This window comes from Lampetra planeri, chromosome 1 (genome assembly GCF_965212315.1).
Source record: "Lampetra planeri chromosome 1, kcLamPlan1.2.h2, whole genome shotgun sequence".
NCBI lineage: Eukaryota > Metazoa > Chordata > Hyperoartia > Petromyzontiformes > Petromyzontidae > Lampetra > Lampetra planeri.
Genome location: NC_136107.1, coordinates 24,485,508 through 24,499,118, shown reverse-complemented (window position 1 = coordinate 24,499,118; position 13,611 = coordinate 24,485,508). Strand labels below are relative to the sequence as shown.

General features: G+C 40.6%; 1 protein-coding gene across 1 annotated transcript in view; it reads left to right on the top strand.

Moving 5' to 3' along the window:
• The window catches only part of LOC144720554 (integrin alpha-8-like), a 127,337-nt gene that overhangs the window by 22,818 nt on the left and 90,908 nt on the right, over window positions 1-13,611 (top strand). The gene's annotated exons all lie outside the window — the stretch shown is intronic.

Genomic DNA, 13,611 nt, shown 5'->3' with positions numbered 1-13,611 from the left:
CTGGAACTCTTCTTTCTCGGTATTAGGAAGCCACTGGAGCTATGCACTTGTAAATCGAGATTGAAAACGAATTTCTTTAGAACTGCTTTTTGTGTTTAGTTGTCCTAACCGCACACCTCCGATTAGCGCAAGTTGGCTACGTATGGTGCGAAAGAAGTTCAACATACGTACAATGAGGCTCATTGCACACATTGCTGGCCTCACACCTGTTATGTATCTACAGAATTCTGGGAAAGTTGCCAGTGTTGACCATGCGTGGATGTCCTTACTTGAATCGCTGCATTGCTTAGTGATTCCCACAGAGAATAGGCAGATGTACGCATTATCCCCATTCTTCGTTTCATGCATTATTCCTATTGCTTCCTATTGCTTGGTGTAACACGTCTCATTGTATCTTATGTGCATCCATAGACAACAGAGGTAAATGTGCGGTGTGCTTCTTCATTTTTTCAGCGAGATTGTGGATGAATAACTTTTAAATACAATTTTCTGTTAAATAAAACCTGTTAAATATAATGCTGTAATTTGAGGGCTGGGTGAGTCTGACGGAGTATGAACACATACTCTTGGACTTATTAATTTGATATAAATGGCCTAAGTGTAAATTATGTAATTCAGAGGTTGCATTCCATTCCTCCGGCTGAAGTGGTGATGCAGTGATTGACACAATGAATCTCTAGTGATCTGCATTCGATTCCTGGCCACAGCTGCAATCAGTGGTGACTGATGCCTCAGCCGTCCCTGTACTGACCAATGTGGCAAAGTATGGTTACAAATCCCCATAACTGACACAGCATATGGAGGCATTCATCCGATAGTGGATTGACAAATGGATGTAAATTAGTATTGTTATTCCATTACATCACCAACACATTGCGTCGATAACCTCTCGTATTTTAATATTGTAAATAAATGTGAAATACTTCAATGTAAAAATGCATGTTATCCATAACAGAATTTACATTGTCAATCCACTGCTGGACGAGGTCCTCTTAGTCTATGGGGGTTGTTTGACTACTTCACGACATGTGCGGGTTGATAAAGGTGTGGATATAGACATGGAAGCATAGAAGTACAGTAAACGATTTCTATGGGGTGCCATATGCCTCAACTACCTCACCTGGTATTATACAGGTCGTTGGTTCAATCCCGACCCTGATACCTATATGTTTGGAGTTTGCATGTTCTCTCTCCTCGTAGCCGCGTGGATTTTTCTTAAGGTCCTCCGGTTTTTCCCGCCACATTTTAGAATCGACATGCGTTTAGAGTTTTTGGCTACTAAACTTTTCCACATTGTAAGCCACTTCATTGAGATAGCGTTTGTGGCCAGTTCACTTCTGAAAAAGAGCTATATAGCTCGGTGGGACCGACCTGGTAAAATAGAAAATAGTTTAGTTACAAAAAATGTTTTTAGTTCATGTCGTTTTCTGCATTGCACACTGCTGCCCACTTTTGTGGATAAAATATTTTAACAAAAAATAGCAAGATACACTTCCAAGAAATGGTTTTCAGATGTTTTGCCCTCATTTGTTATGGTAGTTTTTGTGATAAGTTGGGAGCAATACGCACTACGTACCATGATGGAGCAAGCTTCCTTGTGGTTTTTCACGTGTTCGTTCTGGTTAGCGTGTCCTCGCTGATAATGCTCAGCATGAACAGAAAAAACCCCTGGAGAATAACGGCTGCTTGTGTCGGTGAGACTGTTTGTGTTGATGGAGGGGAACTCCCTTTTTTAGTCTGGTAATTGCCTTGAAAAAATCAGTTGGCTGCTTAAAACAGTCCAGCCCTTGATAATGGAGGCCGATACTGATAAGGCATGTATTGTTTACAAGCCCCTGTGCCAAGCTCTCAAACGAAATGTGGAGCTTGGTTTAAATGTTTTATCAGGTGTCGATTATTTCTTTTTTGCATTTGCTACTGCGTACGATAATGTTGGAGTTCTGTTTTGACACCTTGCGGTGTAGCAGCCGTTTGCTGCTGCAGGTTTGCTTTAGGACTCCCATTAAATCGACAGGCAGACATTACGCCTGCCTTTGTGTACTCTGAGACTGAGTGATCCAAAACACAGTGTAAGTATACATTTGGTGTACTTTATTTCTGTAAGGGTTGGTTGTGAACATATTTTGCTAGTGTAAAGTTTTAGTGACCTGGCTGGATGGAGTTGTGGAGGAGTGTTTTTGACATATTAGCAGAAGGTTGAGAGTTCAAATACCATTTGGGGGTTGACTTGGCCCATCATCCCTACAGTATCAAAAAATTAAGTACCTATATATAGTAGAAGTTAACATTATTTTGGCTTTGAAAACACTTGAAATCCAAATCTGTAACTTACAAGAAAATCGATCATGACAGAAATGTGTTCCTGCAATAGGAAAGGGAAATTTACACCTTTTACTCATTACAACAATCGCATATTAGCATTACCCAACACTTCTTTAAGAACATGTTCTTTGACTTAAAAGATGTAGTGAAATAAAAACATATCCATGGATGACATTCTTCCCATTAACCTTTGACATTTCCTGGAACTTGGTAACGGCAATTCTGTGGAAAGCAACAATCCGTTAAAGATGTCTTGCAAGATATGTTTTTAATATATTATAATCTTTACCTCTTATCCCTATAACTGGGTTCCTGTAGGGAATATATGGCTGCTTCAAATCGATAAGAGGGCAAGAGGGGGAGGATATGTTGGGTGGTAGTTGGTCATTCACCACCCAGTCCACTTGAGTTAATGGCTCCCTTCCTATGCTAGCAGGTAATTTTTGCAAGGAATAAAAAAAAAACTCTTTGCCATAATGTGCACATTAAAGTCCCTGTGACACCTTTCACGAAATTAGGTCCTCGTACACCAATTTCACATCTCGAATGACAATTTGGCAACTAAAGTACTAAAGCAATATATGATCCATTCTGGTGAGGAAGCTTGCCTGGCCAGAAAAAAGATATCTTAATGTGTAAATTTGAACGTCCTCTGTCAGATATTTTGTCTTCATATTTTGTTATATCAACTACTGATTTTGAAAGTACTTTTTAACCGTGGGTGGATCTGCACCGCATGGCAGTCTGATGTTGTCACGATTCTAGTTGATGCAGGAGCAATGGAAAGTCACTTTGTGAAACATTCAAATGACAGATAATTACACACCCAGTACAATGCATGTATCACAAACATAGAATTCCTCCTTACAGTTACATGCTAATTTCTCACATTAACATAGCCTCTTCCGTGCCTTCGTCGAGGAGGCCACTCTCCTATCTTACAGTTACATGCTAATTTCTCACGTTAACATCACTAGCCCCGGCCACTTCTCTATAACCCTTGGGCTACACCCATTTCAAACCTTTTAAAACAGTCTGCCTCAGCAGCAGACCATGCTTTCCCACCTGATGACGGACGCTTGTGTTGCGCTATTTTATACCTACGTAACTTTACCGAAAGAACCAAAGAGTATCGATTGCTGCAGTCACGAAAGCTTCAAATCAAGGTTAGAATTCTAAATTGTTCGTTACATTTAATATAATTGAAATACATACAGCAGTCAAACTCTCGAAGATCTCAAGCAGTGGGAAAGCTGAGTGGTAGACTGTGCAACTCTACTGGTGCCCACGGAATGAAGTGATTCAGGCAATGGCCTACGAAGAGGGGGGGGATAGGATTGGGTGCAGGGGGGTGGAGCGGAGATGGGGGCCTTGCTTTATTCCTAAGAGTTGCGGTAGAAATGGTCAGAAACATGTCGAGTCAATCCCTTGTTATAGACCTCACCAGTGAGTGATATATTTCCTTTGTGTTTACTAAATAAATGGGGGTGTTTGTAACTCAACATTGCAATTGGTGATGCAGATGGTCAGCTCGATCCTCCTGGTGTCTGTTTTCTGACTTGACGTACATTTCTAATGGTCGGTTTACTGTACCTGAGTATATAAATTAGCTGATGGAGCTGTGTCATGGCATTGTAAGTGCCTACTGAAACCGATGTAAAAGCACATCCATTACATCCAAACTTTTGCACGACTGTCGCACTGGGTTCTTCTGCAGTGTAACATGCATGAAATTTGTCGAAAGGGGATAATGTGCATTATTTAGCAGATCTTTAAACGTGGTGACAATTTGTGGAGAACGTCACAAATGAATCGAGCTGAAACAGGAAACTTTGCACTTTAGGAAACACTCGAGCACGGTCGACATATTTGTTAATGCAGCACAGACACGTGTCTGCATTTGGACACGGACTTGGCGGCGTGACAATGAGCAGGATTGTGAACTAAACTGCACATTGTCGGGGACTAGTGTGCTACAAGTGACACATTACCGTGATCTTGTGGTAAAGGCAAGCTGTAGTAATTCTATTTGAAGTCAAATTTGTTTTGTACCGTATTGACAATAATTCGTATCTTGTGTATTGATTGCGGTTTCTTTTCCATGGTTGCTTTAAATATTTTAATCTGAAGCAATTAAATGGAAATAGTCAAGTCAACACCTTGGGTTAATGTGAGGACGGCACAATGCAATGCATTTGGAGTACCTGACGACGCTCAAGCATAGCATAGTATTGTTATTGCTGCAGTTAAATAAACCTAAAACACGTTCACTTGAGCAGGGTTAACGCAACAAAAATCAAGGAATCCGATAATGTTCAAGTATTTTGGAAGAGCTGAACCTGGGATTGTTACGTCCAAAAAATGGTAAACGGAGACTGATTACGTATCAAAAGTAACTCTCCCAACACTGACTGTGTACGCAAACAACATAACTACCCTGGTGATGATAAATTACTGTTTGTTTGAGGCCTCATGGGACCCTGCTGAATGTGCTTCCTGCCAGTGTCGTTCTCTGCTCCACGTATCGCCAAGTCGCTCTCAAAAGACCCTGGGGCCTGAGCAAGGTCGGATGGCTTCATGGCATTTGCGGTCATTTAGAGAGCCAACTGATGTTCGCCACAGTAAACGAAATCCTCTTTCCAGTTCTATGTGTAAGAGTATCGTCTGTGGAAGGCAATGCAAGTAGTGACGTGATACTGTGGGGTAACAAACTTTCCCCACCGTCTGCAAGAGAGTGCCCCATTGTGTGCTAGTGTCGTAACCCAAATGCCAAATTTGAAAACTGCCTCCAACTAAACTACAAAATGGTTCCCTAAACCCATAAAGTATGGGACCGACAACTCGAGCTTGCTTGAAAGTGACAATCTCAGTGGGCTGTTGTGTGTTGGGTTTTATAATTAGAGGTGTGGGATTGTCTCATTTTGCAACCTAGCTTGCCATGTGCAACTCCGAACGTAGGTAGTCCTATACTGCTACCAATCTGGCCATTGCCATTTCTGGAACTAACAAAGGTCCCAAAAGCTCACTTGTTATGCATGGCGAGCAATGAAATGGTTAGAAACTGTTTTATTTCTATGGGTTGAAATTATACAAGCATCATTGACAAATCGGTATTGCTAATGTTTAAGTTGTCCATTGAGATTATATGATTTGCAAATAATAAAAATACGTTGAAATGATTTGACGATACAATCTGTCTCAATTAAAGTTCAACGATGAGTTTAGGAATTGTTGTTCTTTTTTAAACAAAGCTAGGCTCGGTGCACTGCGACGCTTCAGGCTCTTCCATATTTTGATGTCTACATTACGGGGCTGTCAGTCCATCTCTTCATCGGATTGCAGAGTTTGGGAAGTTTCATCGGGTCGTGTGTCAGCGTGGTGGCAAATATGTGGAAGAATGTCAAATGTGATTGTGTTGTGCTTGTATAGGAATGTGGGTAAAATTTAAAGGCTAAATACATTGCTTTTTGTGGGCGGTGGGGGGGGGGTCTTATTAAGTAGTGAAATTTAAATAACTCTAAATTAAACTTGAAGCTTGGACACTTTTGTGGAAATTTGTTTTTATATATATTGACAATGATTACATATCCGAAATTTGGTCCTCTAGATGAGCTTCTTTTTGGGGCCCATGATTGAGCGGTCTATGGCAGCATGATTGAAACTTAATTGCAATGGTGGGGCAAGGTGGTACCCTACTCACTCAGCAAGTGGGAATTTAGGTGAGGAATAAAGTGAGCTGACGGAACAAAAGCCCCACACGAGACTGGAGTATACGAGGGCTCCCGATGTGGCTCACGGTTGTGGCTGGAGGGGGCCTTTAAGTTGAAGAGCCCCTTTGGGACATCAGCGTTCGCAAGATGCCAGAGCCGTACCTGGAAATGAACTGCTGTCTGTATTATATTTGGTGCATGCTGTCGCAGAATTGCATGATGGTGCAGTAGGGCTAGCTTGCCTCGCGTGTGCACAACGGTAATTATTTTTCGAAGCTTGAGAGAGGAGGGTTACGGGTGGAATTACGGGTGACGGAGAGATTTGTGGAGAGGAGAGGGAGGGAGGAGGGAGTCCCGGGGCAGTAATGCGGGCGGGAGTGGCACGGGAGGAAAAGGAAGCGGTCTAACGATTCCCAGACTCTCCCGTGGGACTTGGCAGCCCACCGTGGTACAGTACACACACTGTGTGTGTGAACGGGAACACCAGCACTGTACACGACTCCCACCAACCTATCTGTTTGTGCAGAAACTTTGACAGTGTAGTTGCACGCAATCTGGGAAATGGCCCATAGTTTTTGACCTATAAACCAACACGATTGTGATTGTACAGCACTCGTGTGTGCAAGCATTTAAGTTAAGTTATGTAAGTCGTGCCAACAGCGCTGATTAATTGTACTTCGGTGTGTAGCCTGTGGATTTGGATCATGCGGTATTGATGTCGGTTGGAAAAACTACTGTACAATCCATGCTTTTGAAACTTTAGCTGCATGTGTTCCCATTGCAGATATTCCCGAAGTCTAATTTCACAATTCATCAGCATTTGTCTTTGTCAAAACCACGAAATAGCCCATGCGAATTATTATATTATATTGATGTTTTAAATAGTTTTACGAAACCATTCAACGTGCCATAATTTTGCCACAGCAGGTTCCTGTAAATTGTGGATTGTGGGAGATGGAATACTTCTTAATGTTGAACTTCTTTCCATCAGACGTAACCGACCGTGCTAATTGGAAGTGCGGGAATAAATGAAAGGGGAACTTTCAGAGGCATTGGAAAAATGGGATTATTTAAACAAAGCCTGGCTGTGGCACATGCCTGCATTCGAAGGTGGGGTTGGTGAATAATGCAGAGATGGAGCCACATGTTTGCGATATCCCGCTGAGCATTAATGTGCCTGGAGGGGGCAGTAGATTTATGAAGTCACAGATTATAACTATTCACAATAATTTGTCACCAGTCAATTGTTAGATTATTGCCTCTTGGCAATTTAAGAAGTTGTCTTGGTTCTAACTAATATAAATGTCTATTTTGTTCATACAGTATTTGTCCTGCTCGCATGACAGATGACAATATCAACAATGATGTCAATTCCATGATTCGTTGTGAATCATTTTGTGAATGGCTATTCTCGGAAATGCCAAATTCTCTTCTTATAATAATGCTTAATAAGTTGCAGTCTTGGTGACTAAAGGCCTCCCCACGCAGTGTTATTGGTGGAGGTCTTTTGACCATACGCTACATTACTGTTGGCCAGGGTGGGTTGGACAAGGGATGAAACTCAGAACCACTGATGTTGGCTGTAGCCATAACATGGACTGGTATCCAGGTTCATAGTGCAGTGTGCTGACCACAACATCACCACTCGACCCCAATTCTTTGCTATGTGACTGTTCCTCTGGAAGACACCTTGGGTTGAAATTAAATATTTGAAAATCTCTTACCTCTGCATATTTACAACACGTTACTTTTGTTCTCCACATGTATGTATGCAGACATAAACATTGACCACAAAGAAGCATTTAACATGTGTTGGCTGTCGTGACCAATATGATTCTTGATACATTTTTGGGTTGGATTGCCGACGTAAAATGTGTCGTCAACCCTCCCCCACTTGATGGCCCATTTAATAAAGTTGTCATGTGAGCAAACGTGTAATGTAGGACTGCTTCAGCACACCAATTCTCAACATTTAACAAATGGTTACAAAATTTCGCTGAACTAGTTACAACCAGCATCATCGGGCAATTTCCAGAATTGTTAATTGTCGTACCCAATTGTGGAATGCTGTAAATAGCTCTGCAACACACTGGCGAGCTGACAAAGTTAAGACATTGCCACGTTTTGCTCACATTATAGCCTTCATCAATTGGTTACACCAGGTGGAGGAGGGATTATGACACACATTTTACTTGAACAATCTGAGCCAAAATAATTTATGAATCACATTGAAATAGTCCCATGTGAAAAAAGATTGTCCGTCTCTGCTCATGCACATTTTTAATTGACTTCTCTTGGTGTCAGTTTATACTTTACTCAAACTGATTCAGTAGTGGACAGCTTTAAATCAGTTGGTGTTATGTAACAGTAAATTAAAGCAGTTCCTATTGAAAATAAGGTATGGCCGATAAATCTAAATGTGTAATAAGGCTGTTTTTTTATCGGCCTCCATTCCATGTAAGTAGGAAATGGAGTTGGTAGCTCAGGGAAGTACCTTTCAGGAGAACTTGCGGACAATGCAACGTTTTAGTAAGTCTCGCTATAGGTGATGATAAAATGCCTTTTAAGAAAAAAAACTTGTGCATGTTTGAATACGAATGCATTTGTGATATTTCGTTACAACTGTCTTGTTTTAAAATACAAAAAAAATCATTACATGGGTTGCACATTTTAGTTGTGTTAATTTTGTTTCATTTTACACGCGCTATGTAGGGCATGCTGATTAGGAGTTCACTTTGCTAGCCCTGTACCTACTCTCATAAAATATGTCGTGGGTACTTTATTATCCACTAAACAAAAAATGCTTAATGCAGCATTACCCAGCTGTTCCAGGAATTCAACGATTGCCTCCTTGCCGGATGGTTCGGTTATAAGTTGCAATGACCATTAAGTTTCAAGAGACGTTCATAAAAAAATATATACATCTCTGCTTTTTTTTTTTAAAAGCTCACGAGCCGTTTACCGAGTGGTGTCCAAGAGCTGCAACCGCGTTGTCCTTCTGTTTATGGTAGGGAGGCTGGAGGGGGTGGGCGGAGTGGCATTGTCTCTTGTGCCGCGAACTTGGCGCAGAGGTAGCCGTAGAAGCTGAACGCAGCTGTGTGGACTTGGGTGAGCAGATGCCTCGAGCAGCTGGTATTTGGAGAGGAAACCAAGTCCACTTTATGTCGGATCTTCTTTCAATTAGGTCGTGCACATTAACAGTTGCAGTTCCAATTCTGAACTCGATAATGAAAAGTAACATACCACTGTGCCGGAAATAGAATGTGTTTTTTATCCGTATATATCACCTGCTATGACATATGGGTTCAGAAGCATGGTCATTAATGAAAATAATGAACGAACATTGAAAAGTGTAGAAAGAATCGTGGCGAGATATGCACTTGGAATTGCATGGAGACGGAAAGATGACAGCATTGATAACACTGGTCAACACACTTTTTCTGGCATAAGGTATTCCAACGGTTTTAAGGTAATTTTGGGGTGCTGATTCCAAATCTGGCATCAGTTTTTGTCTATCACATCAGGTTTTTGATATCAAATATTGCATTTTCAATAAAAACTGCAGAAGAAAAATATTAAATAAATGTGGATATCTACATAAAATTATATTATAAACACACTATCCTAAAAATACAGCACCATATTCTAACACTAAAGCAGTCACTGACTCGCAACAACTTGCAATCATAAGTGACAGAGTTAATTTCGGGTAAAATCAATGAAAATGGGGTATGCCGATAGCATAAAAATGAGATGTGATAGAGCAAATCTGAGATCAGATTTGGAATCAGCACCCTGAACTTAGTCTAAAACAGCTGCAAAAGTCCAGGCCAGAAAAAAAAAAAATTTGTTGACCAGTGTAATGATAGAACATGCACAGGTTAATTAAAAGTTTCAAAAGTAAGTGGGCTTGGGCAGAATGTGTGACTACATGGGATGATGGCCGATGGTCAGGAATGATGATGGAGTGGAAGCCAAGGAATGGAATGTACTTGAAAGGATGTCCACAGAGAAGGTGAACTGATGAAATCCTGTTCATATGCAAGTGGCAGGTGGATTATTACATTACTAGATGAGTGATGACAAGCTTGGGGAGTCAGCCTGATATTTGCTTCAACTTAAGGTATACATTTCTTGGAACAGATTATTTGTGTGTGCAGAATGTTTATCTGAATGTATACACCCACTTTTCTTTGCATAACTTTTTTGTATGTATTTAGGATGCTGTATCGTGAGATGAAATTATGTAGTTTATATTCTTGTTGGAAACTGTTAAGCTCTTAAGGGAGTCGCAGCTGAGCAAACCTAAAAGACACATTGTGATCACAAAGGGAGAGTGAACAGGAGGCACGGGCAGCTTAAGCACAATGCAAAGATAATCAGCCTAATGAACCTTGACATCAGATGAAGGATGTCCTGAAGGAAGTGGTGGCTTCCAGGTATTTGCCAAAGGAGAATTGTGTTTTTTTTATTTGAAACTTGCTGAGTGAGGTAATGTTTGCGGAGGTCTGAGGGTGGCTGGGTGGAGTGGATAAAATAAATGAATGTTCTCTTCCAGTTATATATTTTTTACACGTGTATACTCGCAGACACGTAAATGCATGGGTATGTAAATAAGATAAAACAAATGTTTAATGATCAAATGTGCATCGGGTTTATATTTGTCCCTTACTGGTTGTTCTGAACCAGTGGAGGAAATTTCCACATTCCCATATCAGGGGCAAGTATCTCCATCAGACAACCACTGTCAACTTTTCATCAAGTGGTACTTATGTTTATCGAATCAACATGGATGATGTTCCAGAAATGTTCACTTGGAACCTTTCAATTATGAGTCATGCACTAGGCCACAAGTGCCACCACCCCATACAGTTACAACAACTAAAATCGGTCGATAAACTGCCTACCGCTTAATTAAAACTAAGCCAACAAACAACAGAGGTCTTCTATATACATGCTCTAACCTGGGGCCATGGAACCTGCCTTTAGGCATCCATGTGTGGTGTGGGCAGTTGGACAAGCAATTGTGTTCTTCTGTCAGCCGTATGTTTTTAGCACAGTCTGAGACCTTGCAACCAATGATTGCTGCATTATGTAAATGCAGGGAAAAGAATAAATACCCTCATGTGTTGAGGAGCTATTTTACAAAATTACTCTGGTTACGTTATGGTGGCATAGGTTTGTTTATGTTGGGTGGAGGGTGGTTGTGGTGGTAGTGATGCTGATGGGGGAATGTAGGAGATGGCTTTATGGGGGAGGAAAGGCACGCTACAGACTATTTTGCTGCTGTAAATTTCCACGTGATAAGCCACATCGTTGAGCTCTTCTTTTTGTCCAGGTCGCATCTGAAAAAATAACCAATAGCTCAGTGGGCTTTGCCTGGTCGCGATTTGCTTACCCTTTCTATATTTTAACTCCTTTTGATTTGTTATTGTTTTAAATTTCGATTTAAACCTTTCATGACTGCAGTGATTCATATTCTTGGTTCTTTCGGTAAAGTCACGTAGAAGGGAAATGTCGTGAGAATTGTATTGTTTTATTATTTTATTGTTATTTTTTTTTACTTTCTGACCTGCCCCTACTGGGCATCTGTGAAGAAAAGCTTCATAACTCATCCAATTTATCCAGGATAAATAAAGATTCTGATTCTGTCTGCACAGATTGGGTACATGGAGCTATGAAGCTGTCTGCCTCTGTGTCCAGCATTGGCTCCAATCGAGTACATGCAGGCCACAAATGATAACCAATGCAAAAGGATGGGCAGACTGGCGGCCGGTACAATTGTGACATCGAGGGTTCTTGGGTCAATTCCTTCAAATTCTTGATATTGTCTCTGGAGCGTTACCAAATCTAGCTGGTGGGATTATCACCATAAAGCTCAGCTCGGTTGGAATGTTACAACTTCAAATTCCGGTTGAGGGTTGATACAGCCTGTCATCTGTTCAGTGTTGATCAAATGTGTACTCTTTTTGGGGAACTCTGCAGTGGTCATCCTGTTCAGAGACTGGCTTCGTCTTTTGGGCTGCAATCTTCTCTTCTGCTTTTGTGGCCAATAACAGATAGCCAAATACAATTTAAACTACGTTTTTTTTCTTTTTACCAGGAAAGGCCCATTGAGCTATATAGCTCTTTGGCAGAAGCGTTTTGGCCTCTATACTCAACCAGTATTTAGAAACGTGCGTTTACATTACGACCTGACTATCGCAAATGGTAGCTCAACGAAGTGGCTTATGTGGAAATGGATATTGTAAATAATGTAAACGCACGTTTCTAAATACTGGTTGAGTACAGAGACACACTAACTTCCAAAATATTCTGAGTACTCTAAAATGGGACTTCATCGACTGGGACATTGAGCAAGAGAAAGATACTTCATACCACTATTATAGGCCAACATTTTAAAAAGTTCCAAATAACAAATTAACAGAATGCTTTCCCTTTTTATGACGGTGTTATTGATGCATGGTGAGTATGTTTGTTAGCTGCGTGGAACTGCTATTTGTGCGTGTGCACCACTGGCAACACAGCAGTGGCAAACATGTTTTTATTTCACAAAATATCTGTCTTACATTACTATGGGGGTTTTCTCAGTTGGCTATGACAAAAGAGTATGTATAATGAATACTACTGGGTATAACTAAATGCCAATAGGCTGTCACCTGTTTAAATGAAAGCTACTGAATTTAGTTACGGGTCATCAGAAACTCTTCATTGTCTGCAAGTTCGTTTTGTAATAATTATTGCAATGGTCGATTAACAGACATGACTCATGTACTGACCCACCTACATGGGAAAACGCGTCAACACATTGGGATTTCCAGCTATTTTTGTTGTACTAATTTTGATCAGGAGCAATAGACGGGGGAGGGGTGGGGGACGTAAATGACCAATTAAAAAAAATGTACGAAAGCCATCCTGTTTTAATCCATGCTATTATTAATCATTGGGGATGGGATGTGGGTTTGAGTGCCAATACTTGCCATGTGTCTTTGTGAGATGGCTACTTGGAACATCTGCCACAAAGGAGTAAGATTCCAGGAGATTATCTCAGGTTTGGATCTTCTCCAAAGCAGCTCGGTCGATAGATCCATTTACTTATTAAAATCTAAATACATGCAAGTCCATCAGTTTCCTCCCTCCTATAGCTGCTGACAGTGAATGCAAGCAGATCTTGGTTTGAATGTGTATTTTATGAAGTAAAGTGATTTTTTTATGAGCAGTGAATTACAATGTCTTATTTGAATGAGTGAGTGAAGAGCATTATAACCAGATGGGAGTGCAGTGTGAGACCCCTTCCAAAATGTTTTAAGGGAGATCTTGCAAAGTAAATGGGATATGCTTAACATTATAGCACTACGAATAATTGATTCTTACCTTTCCCACAGTGAGAGCTCATTAAGACGTTGTCTAGTAGAATAAGAAAAGGCAAAATAAATGCAAGATACCGATTCTGGATGGAAAAATATGTTTTCTTAAAATCATTTTGTGATTTTATCATGGTAATATGAAAAGTAATATGGACAAAATGGTAAATATTAGTAACATGATTATATTTAATTTAAGTAATGGCCTTTTAATA